The sequence below is a fragment of the Palaemon carinicauda genome, chromosome 5, assembly GCF_036898095.1.
Source record: "Palaemon carinicauda isolate YSFRI2023 chromosome 5, ASM3689809v2, whole genome shotgun sequence".
In the NCBI taxonomy this organism is placed as follows: Eukaryota; Metazoa; Arthropoda; class Malacostraca; order Decapoda; family Palaemonidae; genus Palaemon; species Palaemon carinicauda.
The window spans coordinates 85864722-85886004 of NC_090729.1; the positions used below are offsets into that span (position 1 = coordinate 85864722).

At 51.4% G+C, this 21283-nt stretch overlaps 1 protein-coding gene across 5 annotated transcripts in view; it reads right to left on the reverse strand.

Moving 5' to 3' along the window:
- The window catches only part of LOC137641359 (zinc finger protein 888-like), an 82196-nt gene that overhangs the window by 55216 nt on the left and 5697 nt on the right, over positions 1-21283 (reverse strand). For all 5 annotated transcript variants that reach the window (XR_011044505.1, XM_068373834.1, XM_068373832.1 and 2 more), the window contains exon 2: positions 10326-10461. The gene's annotated coding sequence lies outside the window, so the exon portion shown is untranslated. The remainder of the gene's footprint in view (positions 1-10325; positions 10462-21283) is intronic.

Here is a 21283-nt window from a genome sequence, read left to right on the forward strand (position 1 = left end):
GGCCCAGTTCCTTGGTCAGATCCATAGTCCATTTGAAAATCTCCAGACAGCGACGACTTGTGGGAGCTCTTAAAAGCCAGTCGTCTGACGGAGCCGGACACAAGATCATGGTACTGCTGCACAGTCTGTGAACTGTCAATCATGGGCAAGCGAGGAAGTACAGTGACAACCCGAATCTGTCTAGACTGTCTGGGTCGTACAGACAACTCCTTATCGGGTTGCTGAGGTTGCCGCACTGCGTCACAACAAGTCACTTCTGTTGGTTGTTGAACGTCTTCCCCGTGACACATTGACTCCGTAAACAAAAAATCCTCTAACAAGGACTAAGCTTGGACTGCATGTCTTGCAACACAGCTCAAGGTCTATGGGAGCAGGTGTGGTAACAGACGGGATTAGCGACTGAAGTGGAACCATTACCTTCCCTGGGAGCATGTTACGCTTAAATAAAAGTCCATAGGAGGCTATGCAGCTAAAGGCTCCCTCCAAATGACAGAGTCCTCAAGGGAATATCAGAAGGAGGGAGAAAAGAACTTTCTCATCTACAGGGACCATATCCTAGAAAAGCTAAGTTCTCTCAGTGAGGGTTCACTGGTGCAAAAGCAGCAGACTAGAAGGCAACGTTATGAAACTGCTTGACAGTCTAGTGAGTTGGCAACAACCAAAGATGTGTGACTGAGAAGCATGCGGTAAGGTATGCAGAGCATGTTGTATGCAGAGTATGCTGTATGCAGAGCATGCTGAATGTAGAGCATGTTGTATGCAGAGCATGCTGAATGCAGAGCATGCTGTATGCAGAGCATGTTGTATGCAGAGCATGCTGAATGCAGAGCATGCTGTATGCAGAGCATGTTGTATGCAGAGCATGCTGTATGCAGAGCATGCTGTATGTAGAGCATGTTGTATGCAGAGCATGCTGAATGCAGAGCATGCTGTATGCAGAGCATGTAGTATGCAGAGCATGCTGTAAGCAGAGCATGCTGTATGTAGAGCATGCTGAAAGGTAAGCAGAGCGTGTGCATGGCGTTTAACATTTCTCAGAAATTCCATGACCAGTGCTAGAGTGCTATATGCATGCTTGCATGGGTTTAAATATCAACATAATATTTACCTTACATTCATAACTCATGATTCATATTTTTTGCCATATTCTGCGATATTGTTAAAAATATATTGCAAGGAATACAAATATATTTTTATAAGTAATACAAATAACCTCCATTATCATAAGGTTTGAAAATGGAGGTAAGGTATGCTGAACAGCAGAGTCAGAACGAGCTGGAACAACAATAGTTGTGGTTTCCTCTTCAAGACTCTGTTGAGGGAACACCTGAGGCTCAGTCTGCAAAGGCTGATCAAAGGAAGTAGCAGAAGGTAGGCGCATGGGTGGAGGAGGCTGACTCCTGGCATGAGTGGCTGAACCCAAGGGTTGCGCTTGCTGAGCGGTTGGCGGAAGCGGAGTAGCAAGTTCCTGTTCCTGTGGTGTGAGCGGAGGCTGCGCAGAACAAGGTAAATGTCTCGCAAGCTGAGGCTCCTGAGGCGCAAGGCTAAGGTGTAGTGGTGCTTGCCTTGTGGAGGGTTGAGCTCGCTGCAGCGAGAGCTGAGGAGACTGACTCAAGGACGGGAGAGGTTGTTGTACCTCAACCGAGTGTTGCATCACTGGTGGAGCAGCAAGTGGAGGCGGAGGAAGAGAGGTATAATCCTCCTGATCCCATTGTAAAGGTTGCCTTAAAGAAGGCGGAGGCTGAGCACCACTGGGAACAGCCAACTCAGAACGTGGCTCAACATCGTACGCCTGGCAGGTGGTACTGCGATCAGGCGGAGCGAGCGCAGGCGGAGGGAGTGTAGGCGGAGGCGGAGGCGCAACACTCTCAGCCCGACACTCACGCATCAAGACCGAAAGTTGTGACTGCATGGACTGCAGTAGAGTCAACTTGGGGTCGGCAGACACTAAGGTCTGCTGAGGTAAAGCCTTAACAGCAGAGATCTGTTGCGGCAGAACCTTACTCCTCTTAGGCGGAGTGCATTCAACTGATGACTGAGGAGAGTCAGAGCTAACCCAATGACTGCATCCGGGTTGTTGAACTCTAACTTCATACGTCTGGCATAGGTCTGGACTTTATGTTTAAGAGGTCTTGAGACCTGAGACCAGCGTTTTCTCCCCTAAATTTCTTCTGCAGACGAGCAAAATAAGGGCTCAATCGTCTGCGGGTGGGAGTGACGGTCTCGGTAAGACACGCCCACAACCACCAAGGATACTTCTGTGCGCCGATCAAGGCCTGCTGAACCCTTTTGTCCTTCGACATTGCTTCTCCCCTGGGCTTGGGAGCTTGCAAGAGGTCCCGGACTGGGAGAACGACTGGCGCGCACAGAAGTACCCTCACGCACAACACTGACACACTTTGCGCTAATCACTTATCACTTTGATTTTCTGTTTGCACTTATTTCACTGAACTCGAAACTTTAAGTGGTTTGTACCTGAAACACGCAATTCTATCCTTTCTCAAAAGTTAGTAATTGCGAAAACAGAATTACAATGTAACAGAAAAATCTAATGAAAGATAAATAATTCAGTGGCTGGAAAGAGACTAAACACTAGATCACTCTAGAAACGTTTACTTTCTTCCCCTAAAGAGACTAGGGAGAAGAGCAAAAAACGATAACAACGTTACTCGTACGCCTGGCAGGCTTGAATGAAACGTTTATCCTCCTCTTTCTCCCTCCGTCTCTATCTCTCTCTCTCTCTCTCTCTCTCTTGACTTAGAACCTGAGAGAAGAGCCCAATCATATATATCGTTAAAACATATTATTGTTAAAGGAAAAAACTGAAATATTTCCCAAAATGAAAAGTTCCTTTATTAGGATTAAAACCATTAAGTTAAGAAAGAATGAACAAAACGCTAGACACGGTTACTCTTACTGCAATGTGAAACCGTGAAAATTCTTTCTCTATCGTAACGATAGAGTGCAAGTTGAACGTTCTGAACGTCAACAACTGCAGAGACAAAACAAAACGTTAGTTCAACTTTGAAAACAGTACTAGACTATCAAAGAAATTCTTTCAAAGACATTAAAATAGCATAATATGTTAACAGGTAAAACCGAAATGACGGGCTCAATGTTAATTAACTTCGGTACCAAGAAAAGACCGCCTACTATTAGGAAGGTCGAATATAAACAAATATAAAAATTAATTTTAATAAGTTTATAAAAAAAAGGAAGTTAATCGAAGAGGCCTATAAGAGGCGGAGAGATATAAAATAAATCTATAACTTTTGTTAAGCAAAATAAAGAAAGAGAGTCTATACTCTCTTAGACACCAACACTTCCGTCTAAGGGAAGGGTCGGCCATTTAAAGGTGAAAGAGAGTTCATACTCTCTTCGTCACCATAATTAATCAAATTAATTCCAAAAGCTAACTAAGCTAATATAGAAGTTTCCAGTAAAGCGACAGCCGAAATCAAAGAGAAATACTTCACCAAAGTCGTGAAAATACTCCAAGAACATAAGCGTATCCCAGAACGTCTTGCCGGAAGCACGACAGAGGAATAATTGAGGAGGTGTCAACAAGAAGTACTTGAGTACCTGGCCACAGGTGGCGCTGGTAAGTACACCCCCTTCTAGTATTGTGATAGCTGGCGTATCCCTCCATAGAATTCTGTCGGGCAACGGAGTTGACAGCTACATGATTATCGGGTAAGTTTAATATTGAAAATCAAAGATTTTCGCGTGGGCGAACGTGGAAGCGCCCATGCGCGGTAACGCAAACGAAGGTGAGCGAAGGAGCGCAGAAGGAGGGCGAGCGTGGTAGGAAGGGCGAGAGCTGGTGGTCGGCGAGTGATAACCCATAGACGAGCAATGGATACTGCAAGAAATAAGCCGACATTTGTGCGAAGAAACACTGTAGGTTCGCGCGACGGAACACCATCCGTCTGCGCGATGGAAAAACCGTTGGTTCGCGCGTGGGCGAACATTGGAGAGCATGAGCGTAGACGTGCAGGCACGTGGGCGAGTGGTCGCGCGGGCGCACGGGCGAGCGGTCGCGCGGGCGCGCAGGCGAGCGGTCGTGAGAGTGGGCAGGTGGATGAGAGCGAGTCTGAGGCGGCGGACGCAAGCGTTAGCGCGATGGCGAGGAAACCCGCTGCCGCGTGGGCGAGGAAGACCGCTGGCGATATGGATCAACAAGCGATCGGTGGTGAGCGCTAACGCGCAGGTTGGCGATGGCGCGTTGTGTTATGCCGACGCGATGGTCGAGCAGTATGCGCAGGTGAGCGATCGTGCGTTGGCGAGCAGTATGCGAAGGTGAGCGATCGCGAGCAGCCTGTGCAGGAGGGCGATCGCGCGATGGTGATCAGTATGCGCAGGGTCGCGCGATGGTGATCAGCATGCCAGGTGGGCGATCGCGCGATGGCGAACAGCATACGCAGTTGAGGGTCGCGCGATGGTGATCAGCATGCGCAGGGTCGAGCGATGGCGATCAGTATCCGCAGGTGTGTGGTCGCGCGATGGCGATCAGCATCCGCAGTTGAGGGTCGCGCGATGGCCATCAGCATCCGCAGTTGAGGGTCGCGCGATGGCGATCAGCATCCGCAGTTGAGGGTCGCGCGATGGAGATCAGCATCCGCAGTTGAGGGTCGCGCGATGGCCATCAGCATCCGCAGTTGAGGGTCGCGCGATGGCGGTCAGCATCCGCAGTTGAGGGTCGCGCGATGGCCATCAGCATGCACAGGTGAGCTAGTAGCTGGCGAACCATGTTCCTTCAGAAGTGTTGGAGAACGTTGGCGTGCCGGCTGTAACACATGTGGGCGATGCGGAGATCGCCGAGAGACAGGTGATCGCTGGCGAGCTGATGATCGCTGACCAGCAGAAGGCTACGCGTGGAAGCCTGCGCAAAGAAGAAGAGTCCTTGACCCCGACCTGAACCGAAGTTCTAGATCGCGAGGGCGAACGTGGGGCACAGGGCGGCGCGTAACAGGAACCAACAGGAACCGCAGGGATGATCATCTTGAAAGCGCTGACGAACAGGAGAGAGCTGATGAGCAGAAGAGCGCCTGTGTGCTAACACTGAGCAGGAGCAGGAGAGAACACAGCAGAAGGGCGCGCAGGGAAACCCTGACACGCAAGGGAAGAACCCCCGTGGGGGCAACCCTTTGCCCCGAAGGGATCGTTGTCCGCCTGGAGACTGATGTCCGTCGGAAGACCGCTGTCCGTCGGGAAGACCGTTGTCCGTCGGGAAGACCGTTGCCCGTCGGAAGACGAGATCAGACTGCTGTCCATCTGCACCAAGGCGGAAGATCGAGAAAAAGGAGTTGTAGGCTGCAAACGGAGATCCAAAAAGGCGCCTCAAGCACCCTTATAGGGAGATGAGAGGCCCTTACGACGAGGCGGACGGTGGGCCTTACGGCGAGGGAGGCCAACAGCAACAGCAACAGCAACAGAAGAAACCTCCGAAGAGGAGTCTCTATGAGTGTACTCTCTCGCGAACGAAAGAGAAACACTTCGTGGAAGAGACTGGTCAGCCAGTGACCTAAAAGGAGCAATCCTCCGAAGAGGAGCTCCTGCAGTTGCCCAGCCCCTTGAGCGAAACTGCAGGTGCGACCGCTCAGCACCAAGAGCATAGTCGCACGAAAAAAAAAAAAGGCAAGAGAAGAACCCCCCAAAAGGGGAAAAACTCAAGCCTGGACAGGAAAAACTTCCCTCGGAAGGAAAGTTACCCGCCCAAGGAGGCAAGCCTCCTGAAAGTTCTAAAATGAACTGGAGAGCTGTCCGTCGTCACGGGAGTACTTCCAGTAGAAGGAGACACGCCCCTGACGAAAATACAAGGGGGGAGGCAGCAACAACCGAATCCCCAGGACTCAACCAGACAGCTCACACCATTGCCATATTACAGAAACGAACTAGATCGGTAACGTAAAAAAATAAAACAAATAATATTAGTACACATTCATTCCCCCGGGAAGGCTCCGAAGAGGAATCCCGAGGGAAAGGAACAAGAATTACAAAACAGGCACGTGCCCTCACAACCACTTACACTCGCGGAAGGAGAGCTGTAACCAAAACAGAATTATAACAATTATAATTATGTAACTATGTAATTATGTAATTTAAAAATGAATGAACACTAAAGAAAGAACGAAAACCCCGAAAGGAATCGTTCTACAAGCTGAAAAACAAAAAACAACTACAATTAGATTCATAACTAATTGAAACAAACGTACGGCGCAGCAACCCCCCCACACGAAAAGGAAGCTACAAGGGCGTAGTAACACGTAGTAAAAGGGTGAACGACCTCAAGAGAGAGAGAGAGAAAGACATAAGTCAAACTCGATCGCCACCCAAAAAATTACGCCGTGGTGGCCTAACTGCCGAGGCCTCCACGTAGATATCGTACACTACACACACAAATCTGAAAAGGAAACTTACTTATTTCTATACTCAAATATATATACAAACATGAAAACACGTTTACATATATATTGAGCAAATGAAAAGTAAGCGATTAAGTAAAGACAAAACAAACAATGGCTGCCAAGAGAGGACCAAGACAGAGACGTCTGTCACAGTCCGAGCCAATAGTGAAAGTGAGTATTCACCTGTGTGTGAGGGGGAGGAGGGGTAGCTAGCTACCACTCCCCTATCCCCCCCGCTAACTAGCGCGGGGGTAATACACCCTCGTTAAATTCTAATGGCTCGCCATTTCAGCTACGCTAAAAGGTAACCCTTTGTAAATAGCGTGGTTTGTATTTCGGTTACGGAACAAATTTGTAATGTTCAAATAACTTGAAATATAATGAGGAAACCTGCTACCTAGAAAGCATATTGCTTTTCTTATTTAGAACTCCATGCATAGCACTGCAAAGAGAGACGGGGAACCCAAGAAAAGATAATAGGGAAATTTGAGGTTCTAGCTGGGTCCCCTTGCCTAGTATAAAAAATCGAGGGGTGGTGCCCAGTGCCCAGTTCTCTTGATTGTTTACCTTTTGCCCAGATTTATGATTATTCCATTGTTTTATCTTTTTGTTTAGTGAATGTTGGAGTGTGGCTGGCATTCAGACACTAGGCCGTCTGCGTGGTACATCTGGCCACAGTCCACACACCACTAAACCGGATCCGTGCTGAACGAGGTTTGTTTAACAAACTTGTTCAGAGCCGAGAGGTCGATGACTGGTCTCAAGCCTCCAGACGCCTTTTTCACATAAACGAGTCGACTGGAAAAGCCTGGGGAGTCGCCGAGGAATTTTTAGAGAGTGCCCTTCTTCAACATGGTCTGGACTTCAGCCCGAAGAGCCAGCTTCTTTGCAGATCCGTTTGCATAGGAGCTAGTTGACACTAGAGTCTTGATCAGTGGGGGGAGAGATTGAGGGAACGGGACGCGATACCTTGAACTAATCACGGAGACTATCCAGGGTTCGGCCCCAAGCTGCATCCAGCTCTTCCAGCAGCAATGCAGGCATTCCCCCACTGGTGGACAAGCAGGGGAATCACGCATTTGCGGCCACGGATGACTCCTCTAGGATACTTCCCTCCACAGGACGACTTGGAGCCTTGCTTGACTTGACAGGAAAGGGGCTTTTAGACACCTTGTTGTCTGTTGCCGCAGTCCTGTTCATCGTTGGTTTCTGTTGTTTCGTCTGTGGGAGAGAACATAGTCTGTAGGGGAGGGATGTCAAGGCCCTATAGAGGAGGGAGTCCTGGTAGGACTTTCTCCATCTCTCCGCAACTCACTCGACATCCCCAGCTCGAACAAAGAGGAACCCTTCAGAGAGGAGTTTTGGAATTTCGCTATCTCGCAGTTTGGGACTTGGAAATGGAATCTCTCGATTATTGCATCTCTAACCCTTAAGATGGCGTTCGCCCACAAGTTCACTACTTGGTGGGCAACGAACTCAATAGTCCGAATACCCGACAGGAGGAAAGTCTCCATTGCTTTCTGGGAGCCTTCTTTAGAAAAACCTATTGTCTGCACCCAGTTTCTCACTGATCCCAACCATAGATCCAGCCAAAAAGTAGCCTGCATGGCATACTTCGCCACTTTCTCTTTGTCTAGAATTTCCGAAGCCGAGAAGTAAACTTGAAGCCCGAAGAGTCTCTCTAGAGAGATCCCCTTCGTAAGTTCCTCTAAGGAAGGAAGAGCTGGGAGACACTCGTCAAGGACCTCTTAAAAATTTCTCTGCTGGACACTCAGATGTCACAGTAGTTTTAAGGATGAGCCTGATCGAAGAGAGCTAGAGGACTCGGAGAGCTGGGCAGACACCTTTCGCCGGGCACTCTTCAGTCCCTGAGACCAGGGCAAAGTTTCGCTATACTTGGGGGCTTCCAAGTGCCAAAGACGTGGTCCAAGACCATGACCTTGCCCTCCTGAGGAGCCATCAATGGGTCTGCCAACCCATTGAGTGAACTCACGCAAGCTATAACCTGCCAGATGCCATGTTCTGACTCTTTCTGTTCAGCTTCTGAAGAAGGACTGACAGCCGAATCGTTGTCTTCCACGCACGAGACATCATCTCGGGGTGGGTCGTGGTCGTTATCGAAGTGGACAAATGTAGACTGCTTGACCCACTCTGCAGGTCTTGTAATCCCCAATGAGGACTTTGGCAGAGTTTTTGAATCCTTAGACTCTATCCTCGGAGAGAAGAAAGTCTCTAGCACAGGAGGTTTGGATGGAACGACCCTCTGTTGGTCACCCGTAGCGGGAAGGATGGACTCTTCCCCAGGTTTCGAGACTACTCTGTGATCTCGTGGGACTTCCTCAATGAGCAAAGGCTAGAAAGAGTTGGTTAAGGACTCTTCCCTGAGAGAGAACTCTGACTGAATCGATGAGTGAGGAGCAGGAGGGTGAGGAGAAGTGGGCATGGCAACACTTGACCTCCCCTTGGACGACCTGACGGGGGTCAGCTTGACCCTATATGAAGCTACTTCATCAGGGACTCCTCTTTTCCACTTCAGGGAGAAGAAGAAACCAAAGTTTCTTGACGGGGAAGGATCGTGGATCTTCGCCTTGAGTCTGAAAATGTAGAGGAGGACTCTTCCAGGGGAATCCTGGGAGTTCCCAAAGGATGAGCAGGTGGGATACCTGCCGTAATGGCTTGGATTACTGCCCTATTATTATTATTATTATTATTATTATTATTATTATTATTATTATTATTATTATTATTATTTGCTAAGCTACATCCCTAGTTGGAAAAGCAGAGGTTCCAAGGTTCCAAACTCAATACCTTGGAACATAGAGATAACATCAAACTATGAATAAAAAACTCAAAATCATAATGTATTGATATAAAGAGAACAACAACTATGAATAAAACATGATTTTGCAATTCACGGCTGCGGACCGATTGTGTCACTGTCGGAAAGTTACCCTATATAGAACAACGAAGAGGGACCCCACAAGGGAGTCTTATCTGACATCCAGGAGGAGTTAGAGGGAGGATGCGGAGCTGCAGTCTCCTTCCGACCGTGAAGGTGGTCTCTTCGGAATCTTGAATTCCTGCAGCTTGCTTTTTTCCGCTCTCCCAGGCGAGCGTGAGGTTCTGCATTTGCGGAGAGGAGAAAGAGGCAATGGTGGACGATGGGGAGGAGACTTTCGTCTCTCAGGTGGGAGTTCCAGAGCTCGAGGAGGAGAAGGTCTTGCAGGCCTCTCTTCCCACAATCGACGTTGCTCAAATCAGCGCTGGAGATCTAACGAACGTTGGCACCTATCGGGAGGCTGGTTCTTGGAGCCGATGTGCTATAGTAGCCCAGTCATGAGCATCCGTCTGTTGGCGATCATCTGAGCGATCAGTGCATCGGCGAGCGGTGAGGAGCGCACGTCTGGTGACGTTTCCTTTCCTCTTTTGGAGAGCGACAAGTCATTGGGGGAACGACAGGAAAGAGACAGGTGTGCAGCCAAAGGCTGCTGACGAGCTGGAGAAGAACAGGCTGCTGACTTGCCAATCGACGAGCCCAGGGCAGGTACACATGGCTGGCAGGGAAGGCACACACAAACTGAAAAGAAAAAACAAAAAAGTGATTAGTAATGGCTGTCAAAATTGGTGAGGAGGAGGAGCAGTAACAACCGTTCTCCATCTGAGCCAAAAGCAAAGCAAAGTACAGTCACAGGTGTGTAGTTGAGAGAGGAAGCTACTAACACCCCTATCCCTCCACTAACTAGCAGTATGGTTAGTTAACCCTCGCTAAATTCTAATGGCTCGTCCTTTCAGCTTCACCAAAAGTAGTACCCCTGTAAATCCCCTATAAATAGCGTTGGTTTGTATTCCAGTTACGGAACCATTGTCATTTGTTCCAGTATACATACAAACCTTCTGTTCTCTACGTAGGAGACTCACCTAAAGGTGGGTTGAAGACCTCAAACCAACTGGCTGGCTACTGTCCCAGGATGAACTCATGTGTTTCATACGAGCTCCTCAAGAGGCAGCCTGACACCTCATTTTCATCGTAGGATGACAGCCTGGGCAATCAGTGCTGGAAAGAGTAAAAGATTTCAAAGGGACGTGAATAGATAAGTACACAGTGGGGGTGAGCTCGTTCATAATCTATACATTGCCCGACTCCACCTTGTTTGAAGAACGGGGACATAATAAATATGAAAAATTTTCAAGTAATTTGTATCTATCCTAACGATATAAACCTAGAGCTCTTTATTAGGGATATAATTTCGGGGAAGCTGGAGGACTAGCCATAAGACTTTTAGCTAGGTGTTAACTACCTCACCAATAGTTAGCGGGGATGGAGGGGTAGCCTGGTACCCCGATCACACACAGCGGGGGTTGTCACTTCACTTTTGATTGCAAGCAGAACTTATAAGGGTACAAGTAATGGTGGGCCAAAGACCTTAAGGTTTGTATCGTTAGGAAAAATGCAAATTACTTCCAAATTTGTCATTTGTTCCGACATTGAATACAAAACCTTTTCCTCTTTATTAGCGAAGAATCACCCTTTAAGAGGGTGGAAGTCCAAACCAACTGGCTGGTGTTTGACCCAGGGGTTTTCCCCGTACATGCTACGCATGTAACAGGGAGAAACCCTGATATCTCACTATAATCTGTGCAAAACCTGGTTAGCTGCCTGAGCAATCTGTGTGATTGTGTGAAACTAGCAGTGTGGCTAGTCTAGGTAAGATTTCTCAGAAACATAGGACTGATTCAACCACAGACGTTACCCAATCCCACCTTGCCAGAGGGTATGGGGATGCAACAAGCATTATTTCTATGATAGGTTATACAAGGGAATGGTTTTACCTGCAGACAGATGAGGCCAACTTGCAGAGGACTGTAGGTGCTGTTCCCCAAGAGAGGGGAAAATGAAAGAGACAAAGAGTCAGTCATTCTTAACATTCATCCCAGACTAATCCTGGGTAACCTTTGCCCTTAACCATCTGCTACTTGTTCCTCAATGAGCCTGAAGTATTTAAACCACTTGTTGTGCAGCCACCACAGGGCCAATGGAGAACGTCTCCAGTTCATGTAGGTCACGTCTATAGGTAGTGGGCGGTGAAGGTATTCTGAAACTTCCAAATGCCCGCTTGTAAAACCTGCACCACAGAGTAGTTCTTCTTGAATGCTAGGGACGTGCTGATGCCTCTAACTTCATGAGCTCTGGTTTGTCTCGTCTGTGGAGGAGGATCGGGATTCAGGGCCAGGTCAATGACCCTGCGAATTCAAGCAGAGATGGTGTTTTTTGGTGATCTTCCTTTTCACCTTCTCTGTGCTAGAGCTGCTGCTGTTCTCTTGAGAGAGTATCTCAAACTCCTCACTGGTCAAAGTAACAGTTGATCTTGATCATCAGTTACGTTATGAAGACTCCCAATCCAGAAGGGCCTAAATCTAGGCTCTGCTACTCCCAGATTTTAAGTCTAGCCGATAAACTCAGGGACAAAGCCAAACATTACCTCCCCCCATCCCCTTGAGTGGGAGACGTTGTATGAAAGACTGTGAAATTCGCTAACTCTCTTGGCCGAGGCTAATGCAAATAGGAAAACTGTCTTCAGAGTCAGGTGGGGATCTGATGCCTGGTGTAATGGTTTGTAGGGGGCACCCTTCAGGGACCGAAGGACAAGAACCACGTTCATGGAGGTAGTATAACTTCCGACTGAGGGCAGATAAGCTCGAAACTCTGTAAGAGGAGAGAACATTCCAACGAAGAGGAAATATTGACTACTTTCAGCCTTACTGAGAAGTAGCCTTTCATCGCCGAGACCGAGAGGAGTTTATCTTCCCGAAGGTGAATGAGGGACTCCACTATTGCTGGAATAGTGGCATCAAGGGGAGAGATACCCCTTTCCATGATACCAATCACAGAAGAAAGTTCACTTGGCCTGGTAGACTGAAGCGGAAGACCATCGAAGGTATCCAGACATCCTTTTCACAACCTGCTGCAAAAAGCCTCTCTGAAGGAGGAGATGCTGGAAAATCTCCGGGCGTGAAGTCACAGGGATACTATGCCTTTGTGAATGATGTTCACATGTGGCTGTCTGAGTAAATTGCGTTGTCGAGGGAGCTCTCTCGGAACCTTCGTCAGGATACAAAGAAGGTCCAGGAACCATTTGGCGTGATGATATAGCAGAGCCATGAGGGTCATTAACAGGTTCTTAGATGATCTGGTCTTGTTGAGAACCCTTCTCATCAGACAGAACAGGGGAAAGGCGTAAACGTCGATGTTGTCTCACTGTTGCTGGAATGCATTTTTCCAGAAAGCCTGAGGAAGCAGAACTGGTGAGCAGTAGAGAGGGAGCCTATTGTTCAGGGATGTCACGAACAGATCCACAGTTGGTGAACCTCACAAAGTCAGGACTGTTGGCTACTAGATGATTTAAAGACCACTCGGAGCCCATCATCCGAGTCACTCTGCATAGATTGTCTGCAAGCACACTCCTCTAGCCTGGAATGAAGCAGGCTGATAGGAACAATAAGTTGTCTTCTGCCCATCTTAGCATCTCCACTGCTAAACAGCAAAGGTTCTGCGTAAAGGTACTGCCTTGCTTGTTCACCTAAGCCACGACCGTAGTGTTGTCGGTCATCAACACCACAGATTGACCCGCCAGTAAATGATGGAACGTCTGTATGCCTAGAAAGGTTGCCCTCATATCTACGAGATTTATATGCTGGTACCTTTTGGACTCTAACCAGAGCCCCGAGGCCATGTGGTGTAGTATGTGGGACACCACCTCCTTTTGACGCATCTGAAAAGAGCATCAACTCTGGGGGAAGAACGAGAAGGTCGACCGCTTGGCGGAGATTCTCGTCTACTACCCACCACCTCAAGTCCTTCAGCTGCTCGGGTACCACGGGGACCAGCATATCCAGGAAGTCCTCGTCTTAAACCCACCTGGATTTGCTGCACTGAAGAGATCAAATCCAGAGGGTGCTGTTCACACTAGATAGACCAGGGATTGACAGGGGAAATAGGAGACGTAACCACCAGTAAAGCATCTCGTTGGAGGAATGGGCTTACCACTTTCCTCAGCCTCTGGATTTTGTAGTCTGATGGGAAGACTTTCTGCAGGCTGGTGCCGATGATCATTTCCAGGTAAACCAATCTCTGAAAGGAAAGCAGGGATGACTTCTCAAGATTTACCACGATCTCCAGATCTTGGCAAAAGACAAGGAGTCTGTCTCGGTGTTGAAGAACAGTTGCCATCAAGTCTGCTAGTATCAGCCAGTCGTCCAGATATCTTAGGAGGCAGATGCCGATCCTGTGGGCCCAGGTTAACACTAGGGTGAAAACTCTCCTGAAGACCTGAGGTGCTGTTGAAAGACCAAAGCACAGCACCTTGAACTGGTATTACCTGTTGTCGAGTAAGATCCTTAGATATTTCCATGAAGATGGATGGACTGGGATCTGAAAGCATACACCCTTGAGATCCAGTGTGCATGAGAAGTCTTGAGGTCTTACCATTCGTCTGACTGTCTTTATGCTGAACGGAGTTTCTAGAATAAACGTGTTCAGAGCTGAGAGGTCAATGACAGGCCCCCACCCTCCATACGCCTTTTTCACAAGAAAGAGTTGACTGAAGAATCCTATGGACACATCGACGACCTCCTCGAGAGCGCCCTTCTCCAAAATAGCCTGGATTTTGGCCTGGAGGGCCAGCTCCTTTACAGATCCCTTCATATTGGAGCTCAATGGAACTGGATTCTGAGTCAATAGAGGGAGAGATTGAGTGAAAGGGATGCAATACCCTCAATGAATCACAGAGATTGTCCAAGGATCCACCCCGTGCAGCACCTGTAGTGGTTTGCAGACTACGAACAGACATAAGACGCAGACTTCCTAGTGTCCGAATGCCGACCACAATCCACCTTTTCACTAAACAAAAACAATAAGGTGGAATACCCAGAGATTTGGGCAAAAGGTAAGTAAAGAATGAACTGGGCACTGGGCACCACCCCTGGATTTTATACTGGGCAAGGGGACCCAGCTACAACCTTAGAATTTCTCATCTTTTCTAGAGTTTACCGTCCCTCTCTTGGATGTGCTAGGTAATGTATTATGAATGAAGAAGAACCACCTGCTTTTCTTTTTCTTTTCTGGTAGGATGTTTCTTTATTTCAAGTTATTCGTACATTATGAACATTAGGAGAGGAAGTAAAAATAATGACATGACAAAATCAGAGATAATTCTTATTTTTCCTAACGATACAAACCTTTAACTATTTATAGGGAAGATAAGAAGGAAGCAATATTCTAGCTGGGTCCCCTTGCCCAGTATAAAATCAAGGGGTGGTGCCCAGTGCCCAGTTCATTCTTGATTGCTTACCTTTTACCCATAATTATGATTATTCCACTATTTTATCTTTTTTTCTAGTGAGCGTTGGAGTGTGGTAGGCATTCGGACACTAGGCGGTCTGCGTGCTATATCTGGCCACAGTCTGCAAACCCCTGCAACGCTGATGTGCTGGAGAGCGTGGACACGCTGGGGAGCACTGACGCGCTGGAGAGCGCTGGCACACAGGAGAGTGCTGCTGCGCTGGAGAGAGCTGGCGCGCTGAAGAACACTGGAGAGCTAGAGATTGCTGGCATGCAGGAGAGTGCTGGAGAGCTGGAGACTGCTGTCGCGTAGGAGAGTGCTGGCGTCCTGAAGAGCACTGACGTTCTGGTGAGTGCTGTCGTATTGGCGAGCGCTGGCAAACGCTGATGCGCTAGAGAAAGTGGACCCGCTGAGGAGCACTGACACGCTGGAAAGAGATAACGCGCTAGAGAGTCCTGGCGTGCAGGACAGTTCTGGCAAGCTGGAAAGCGTTGGCGTGTAGGACAGTGCTGGCGAGCTGGAGTGTGCTGGCAAGCAGGAGAGCGCAGGAAAGCTGGAGAGCACCAGCGAGCTAATAGACACTGACGTGCTTGTGAGTGCTGACGTGCTGGTGAGCGTTGGTGTGCTGGCGAGAGCTGACGCTTTGATGAAAGCTGTCCTACTGGCGAGTGCTGGCATGTTGGCGAGCTGGCAAACGCTGATGCGCTGGAGATTGGACGTGCTGAGGAGCGCTGACACACTGGAGAGCACTGGCGCACAGGACAGTGCATGCGAGCTGGAGAGAGCTGGCGCGCTGAAGAACACTGGAGAGCTGGAGACTGCTGTCGCGTAGGAGAGTGCTGGCGTCCTGGAGAGCATTGATGTTCTGGTGAGTGCTGTCGTATTGGCGAGCGCTGGCATGCTAGCGAGCTGGCAAACGCTGATGCGCTAGAGAAAGTGGACCCGCTGAGGAGCACTGACACGCTGGAAAGAGATAACGCGCTAGAGAGTCCTGGCGTGCAGGACAGTTCTGGCAAGCTGGAAAGCGTTGGCGTGTAGGACAGTGCTGGCGAGCTGGAGAGCGCTGGCAAGCTGGAGAGCGCTGGCAAGCTGGAGTGTGCTGGCAAGCAGGAGAGCGCAGGAAAGCTGGAGAGCGCCAGCGAGCTAATAGACACTGACGTGCTTGTGAGTGCTGACGTGCTGGTGAGCGTTGGTGTGCTGGCGAGAGCTGACGCTTTGATGAAAGCTGTCCTACTGGCGAGCGCTGGCATGTTGGCGAGCTGGCAAACGCTGATGCGCTGGAGATTGGACATGCTGAGGAGCGCTGACACACTGGAGAGCACTGGCGCACAGGACAGTGCATGCGACCTGGAGAGAGCTGGCGCACTGGACACTGCTGGTGAGCTGGAGATCGCTGGCAAGCTGGAGAGTGCTGGGAATCAGGAGAGTGCAGGCAAGCTGGAGATCGTTGGCGCACAGGAAACCACTAGCAAGCAACAGAGCGCTGTTGAGTGCTATTGTGCTGGAGAGAGCTGACGCGCTGGCACACTGGAGACCACTTGCAAGCAAAAGAGTGCTAGATCGAAGCTAGCAAGTGAGCAGGAGAGTGCTACTGAGCTGGAGAAAGCAGGTGCTCAGGAGAGTATTGGCGAGTTAGAGAGCACCGACGCACAGGAGAGCGCTGCAGAGCCGGAGAGAGCTAAAGAGCGCTGGCGCATAAGAGAGCGCAAGCAAGCTGGAGAGCACTGACATACTGGTAAGTACTGTGGTACTGGTGAGCGCTAGAGAGCTGGCTAACACTGACATGCTGGAGGGCGTGAATGCACTGGGGAGCGCTAACGCGTTGGAGACCACTGCCGATCCAGAGGGTGCTGGAGCGCAGGAGAATGCTGTTGAGACGGAGAAAGCTGGCGCGAAGGAGAGTGCTGGCAAGCAGGAGAATGCTGGCAGGCAGGAGAGCGCTGGTGAGGTGGAAAGCGCTGACGCACAGGAGAGTATTGGCCAGCTGGATAGCTCTGCCATGCAGGAGAGCACTGGCGTGCAAGAGTGTTGGCAAGCTGGAGAGCACTGGTGGTCTGGAGAGCGCTGACGAGCTGGCAAACACTGATGCACTGGACAGCATGGAAGCGCTAGGGAACACGGACGCTCTAGAGTGCTGACGCACTGGAGAGAGCTGGTGCCCTGGAGAGCGCTGGTGAACAAGAGATCACTACCAAGAAGGAGAGCACTAGCGCGCTAGAGACCACTGGCACGTTAGACAGCACTAGGGAGCTGTAGGGAGCTGGCGCGCAGGAGAGCGCTGGAGAGCTGGAGAGTGCTGCCATGTATAAGAGTACTGACACGCTGGAGAGCGCTGACGAGCTGGAGAGTGCTGACGTTCTGAAGAGTGCTGGCGAGCTGGCAAACGCTGATGCGCTGGAGAGCGTGGCCTATGCTGGAGAGCACTAGCAAACTGGAGAGCGCAAGTGAGCTACAGAACACTGACGTGCTGGTGAGCTAGCAAATGCTGAAGCGATGGAGACCGATTACACACTAGAGTGCTGACACACTGGAGGGCGCTGGCGCACAGGAGAGTACTAGCATGCTGGAGAGCTGGAGAGAGCTGGCGCGCAGGAGAGCTCTGGCCAGCTGGCGTGCAGGAGAGTACTGGCGAGCTACATAGCACTGGCACGATGGCGAGATCGAGAGCGCTGGCGAACTGGAGAGCAAACGCAAGCTGGAAAGCCCTCATGCGCTGATGAGTGCTGTCGTGCTGGCAAACGCTAATGTGCTGGAAATCATGGACGCTTTGGGGAGCACTAATGCGCTGGAGAGCGCTGACATGCTGGTGAGTGCTGACGTGACAATCGCTGATGCGCTGCAGATTGTGGACGGGCTGCGGAGCGCTGGCGCGTAGGAGAGTGATGGCAAGCTGGAGAGTGCTGGGAAGCAGGAGAGTGATGGCAAGCTGGAGAGTGCTGGGAAGCAGGAGAGTGATGGCAAGCTGGAGAGTGCTGGGAAGCAGGTGAGCGCAGGCAAGCTGGAGATCGTTGGCTCACAGGAAACCACTAGCAAGCAACAGAGCGCTGACGTGCTGGTGAGTGCTATCGTGCTGGAGAGAGATGACGCACTTCCACACTGGAGAGCGCTGGTGAGCAAGAGAGTACTAGCACACTGGAGAGCACTAACGAGCAAAAGAGTGCTAGATAGAAGCTAGCAAGTGAGCAGGAGAGTACTGCTGAGCTGGAGAAAGCAGGCACTCATGAGAGTGTTGGCGAGTTAGAGAGCACCGACGCACAGGAGAGCGCTGCAGAGCCGGAGAGAGCTAAAGAGCACTGGCGCATAAGAGAGCGCTGACATACTGCTAAGTGCTGTGGTACTGGTGAGCGCTAGAGAGCTGGCTAACAATGATATGCTGGAGGGCGTAAATGCACTGGGGAGCGCTAACGTGTTGGAAAGCACTGCCGATCCAAAGGGTTCTAGCGCACAAGAGTGCTGGCGCGCAGGAGAGCACTGGACAGCTGGATAGCTCTGATGCGCAGGGGAGCACTGGTGAAATGGTGCGAAGGAGAGCACTAGTGCGCAGGAGAGCACTGCTGAGCGGGAGACCGATGGCGTATAATAGAATGCTGGCGAGCTGGAGAGCGCTGCCGCACAAGAGAGTGGTGTCACCCTATCGAGCGCTGGCATATTCTGATGCGCTGGAAAGCGCTGGTAAAATGATGAGCACTGGCGCACAGGAGAGGGCTAGCCGCGCTGAAGAGCGCTGGCGCACAGGAGAGGGCTAGCCGCGCTGAAGAGCAATGCACAGAAAAACGCTAGCGCGAAGGCGAACGCTGCCGAGCGGTAGAGATGGGGGCACAAGAAAGTGCTAGTGAACTGGATAGCGGTGACAAGCAAGAGATTGCTGACGAGTTGGAAAATGCTGGCACACAGGAGAGCGCAGGCACGCAATAGAGTGCTGTCCTGGCGAGCGCTGACAGGCTGGCATATGCTGATGCGCTGGAGAGCGCTGGCACAATAAAGAGTGCTGAAGCGCAAGAGAGGGCTGGCACGCAGGTAAGCGCTCCCGAGACGGGTGCTGGCGAGCATTGGCGTGCAGAAGTGCACTAACGAGCTGGAGAGCAATGGCGAAATGGAGCGCGCTGACATGCTCCTGGTTCTGTCGAGCTCATAAACGCATATAAGCTATTGAGTGTGGACGCGCTGGGGAGCGATGACGCATTGCAGATTACTGGCAAGCTGGAGAGCACTGCCAAGCTGGAGTGCTGGCGTGTATGAGAGCGCTATCAACCTGGAGATCACTGGTGAGCTGGAGAGCGCTGGCGAGCTAGATTGCGCTAACATGCTAGCGAGCGAGTGCTGTTGTGCTGAAGAGCACTTGTGTTCTGGCAAGCTGGCAACAGCTCATGCGCTGGGGAATGTGGACTCGCTGGAAAGTGCTGGCGCGCAGGAGAGTATTAGCGAGCTGGATAAAGCTGATGTGCTGGCGAGCGCTGGCATGCTGGCAAACGCTGATGCAGTGGCGAGCGCTACTGCGCTGGGGAGCGCTGGATAGATGGCACTGGCGCGCAGGAGGACACAGGCGAGCTGGAGGGCCCTGACGTGCTGGTGAGTGCTGTGGTGCTGGCGAGCACTGGAGAGCTGGATAACACTGATGTGCTGGAGTGCGTGTACGTGCTGCGGACCGCTGACACACTGGAGAGCGCTAATGCGTTGGAGAGCACTGCCGATCTAGTGGGTCCTTGGGTGCAAGAGAGTGCTGGCGAGCTGGAGACACTGACAGGCAGGAGAGCTGGTGCGCAGGAGGGTGCTGGCAAGCCGGAGAGCTCTGGCGCACATGAGAGCGCTGACATGCTGGTGAGTGCTGTGGTGTTATCGAGCGGTGGAGAGCTGGATAACAATAATGTGCTGGAGAGCGTGGACGCGCTGGGTAGCGCTAACAGTTTGGAGAGCACTGCCGATCCACTGGGCTCAGGAGAGTGCTGGCGAGACGGGGAGAGCTGGCGCGCAAGAGAGCACTGGCGGGCTGGAAAGCTGGCAAACGCTGATGCGCTGGCCAGCATGGAAGCACTGACGCCCTGGAGAGTGCTGACACGCTGGAAAGAGCTCGTGTGCAGCAGGAGAGCCCTGCCAAGACGGAGAGCGCTGAAGCGCTAGAGAGTGCTGGCGAGCAATTGAGCGCTGGCGAACTGGAGAGCGATGACGTCCTAGCGAGCTGGTAAACGCTGATGCGCTGGTAAGCACTGACAAGCAGGAAAGTGCTGGTGTGCTGGCGAGCTGGAGAGAGCTAGTGGGTAGGAGATCGCTGGCACGCAGAAAAGTGCTAGCGCGCTGGGCAGAGCTGGCCCGCAGGAATTCGCTGGCGAGCTAGAGAGCGCTGACGTTCTGGTGATTGCTGTCTTGCTGGAGAGCGCTGTCGTGCTGGGGTGCGCTGGCGTGCTGGTAAACGCTGATGCGCTGGAGAGCGTAGAAGTGCTGACATGCTGGAGAGTGCTGGGGAGCTGGAGAGCACTGGCAAGTTGGAGGGCGCTAGTGATTTAGAGAACGCTGAAGTGCCAGCGAGCTGGCAAACGCTGAGGCGCTGGAGAGCGTGGACACGCTGGGAAGCGATGACGCACTGAAGAGTGCTGACGCGCTGGAGAGCGCTGGCACACTGGAGAGTATTAGCACGTTTGAAAGCTGGAGAGCACTGGCCCACAAGAGGGCTCTGGCCAGCTGGTGAGTGCTGGCGCGAAGGAGAGTACTGGCGAGGTGGAGAGCACCAGAGTTGCAAGAGAGTACTGGTGAGCTGAATTGCACTGACGCGCTGACGAGATTGAGAGCACTGGCGGGCAGGAGAGTGCTGGCAAGCTGGACAGCACTGGTTTGCAGGAGAGCGCTGGCGAGCTGAAAAGCGCTGATGTGCTTGTGAGTGCGTTCGTGCTGGCGTGCTGGAATACGCTGGGAATCATGGACGCTCTAACGCGCTGTGGAGCACTGATACGCTGGAGAGTGCTGGCTACCTGGAGACGCTTGCGCTGAGGAGAGCAGGAAAATGGAAAATGCTGGTGTGCAAGAGAGCACTGGTGGGAAGGAGAGCACTGGCTGGCAGGACACCACTGCCGAGTGGGAGAGGGATGACGCACAATAGAGTGCTGGCGCGCAAGCGAGTACTGGCACCCTGGTGAGAGCTGGCAAATGCTGATGGGGTGGACAGCACTAGCGTAAAGGAGAGGGCTAGCGCACTGAAGAACTCTACTGCCGAGCGGGAGAGCGCTGGGGCGCAGTAGAGTGCTGTCATCCTGGCGAGCGCTGGCAAGCTGGCATATGCTGATGCACTGGAGAGCATGGACGCGCTGGAGAGCGCTGGTGCGCAGGAGAACACTGGCGTGAAGGAGGTCGCTGGCAAGCTGGAGAGGGCTGGCACAATAAAGAGCGCTAGTGCGCTGGAGGGCGCTGGCAAGCTCTTGTGTACTGGAGAGCGCTGGGGCACTGGATAGATGGCACTGGTGTGCAGAAGAGCGCTGGCACACAGGAGAACACAGGCGAGCTGGAGAGCCCTGACGTGCTGGTGAGTGCTGTGGTGCTGGCTAACAC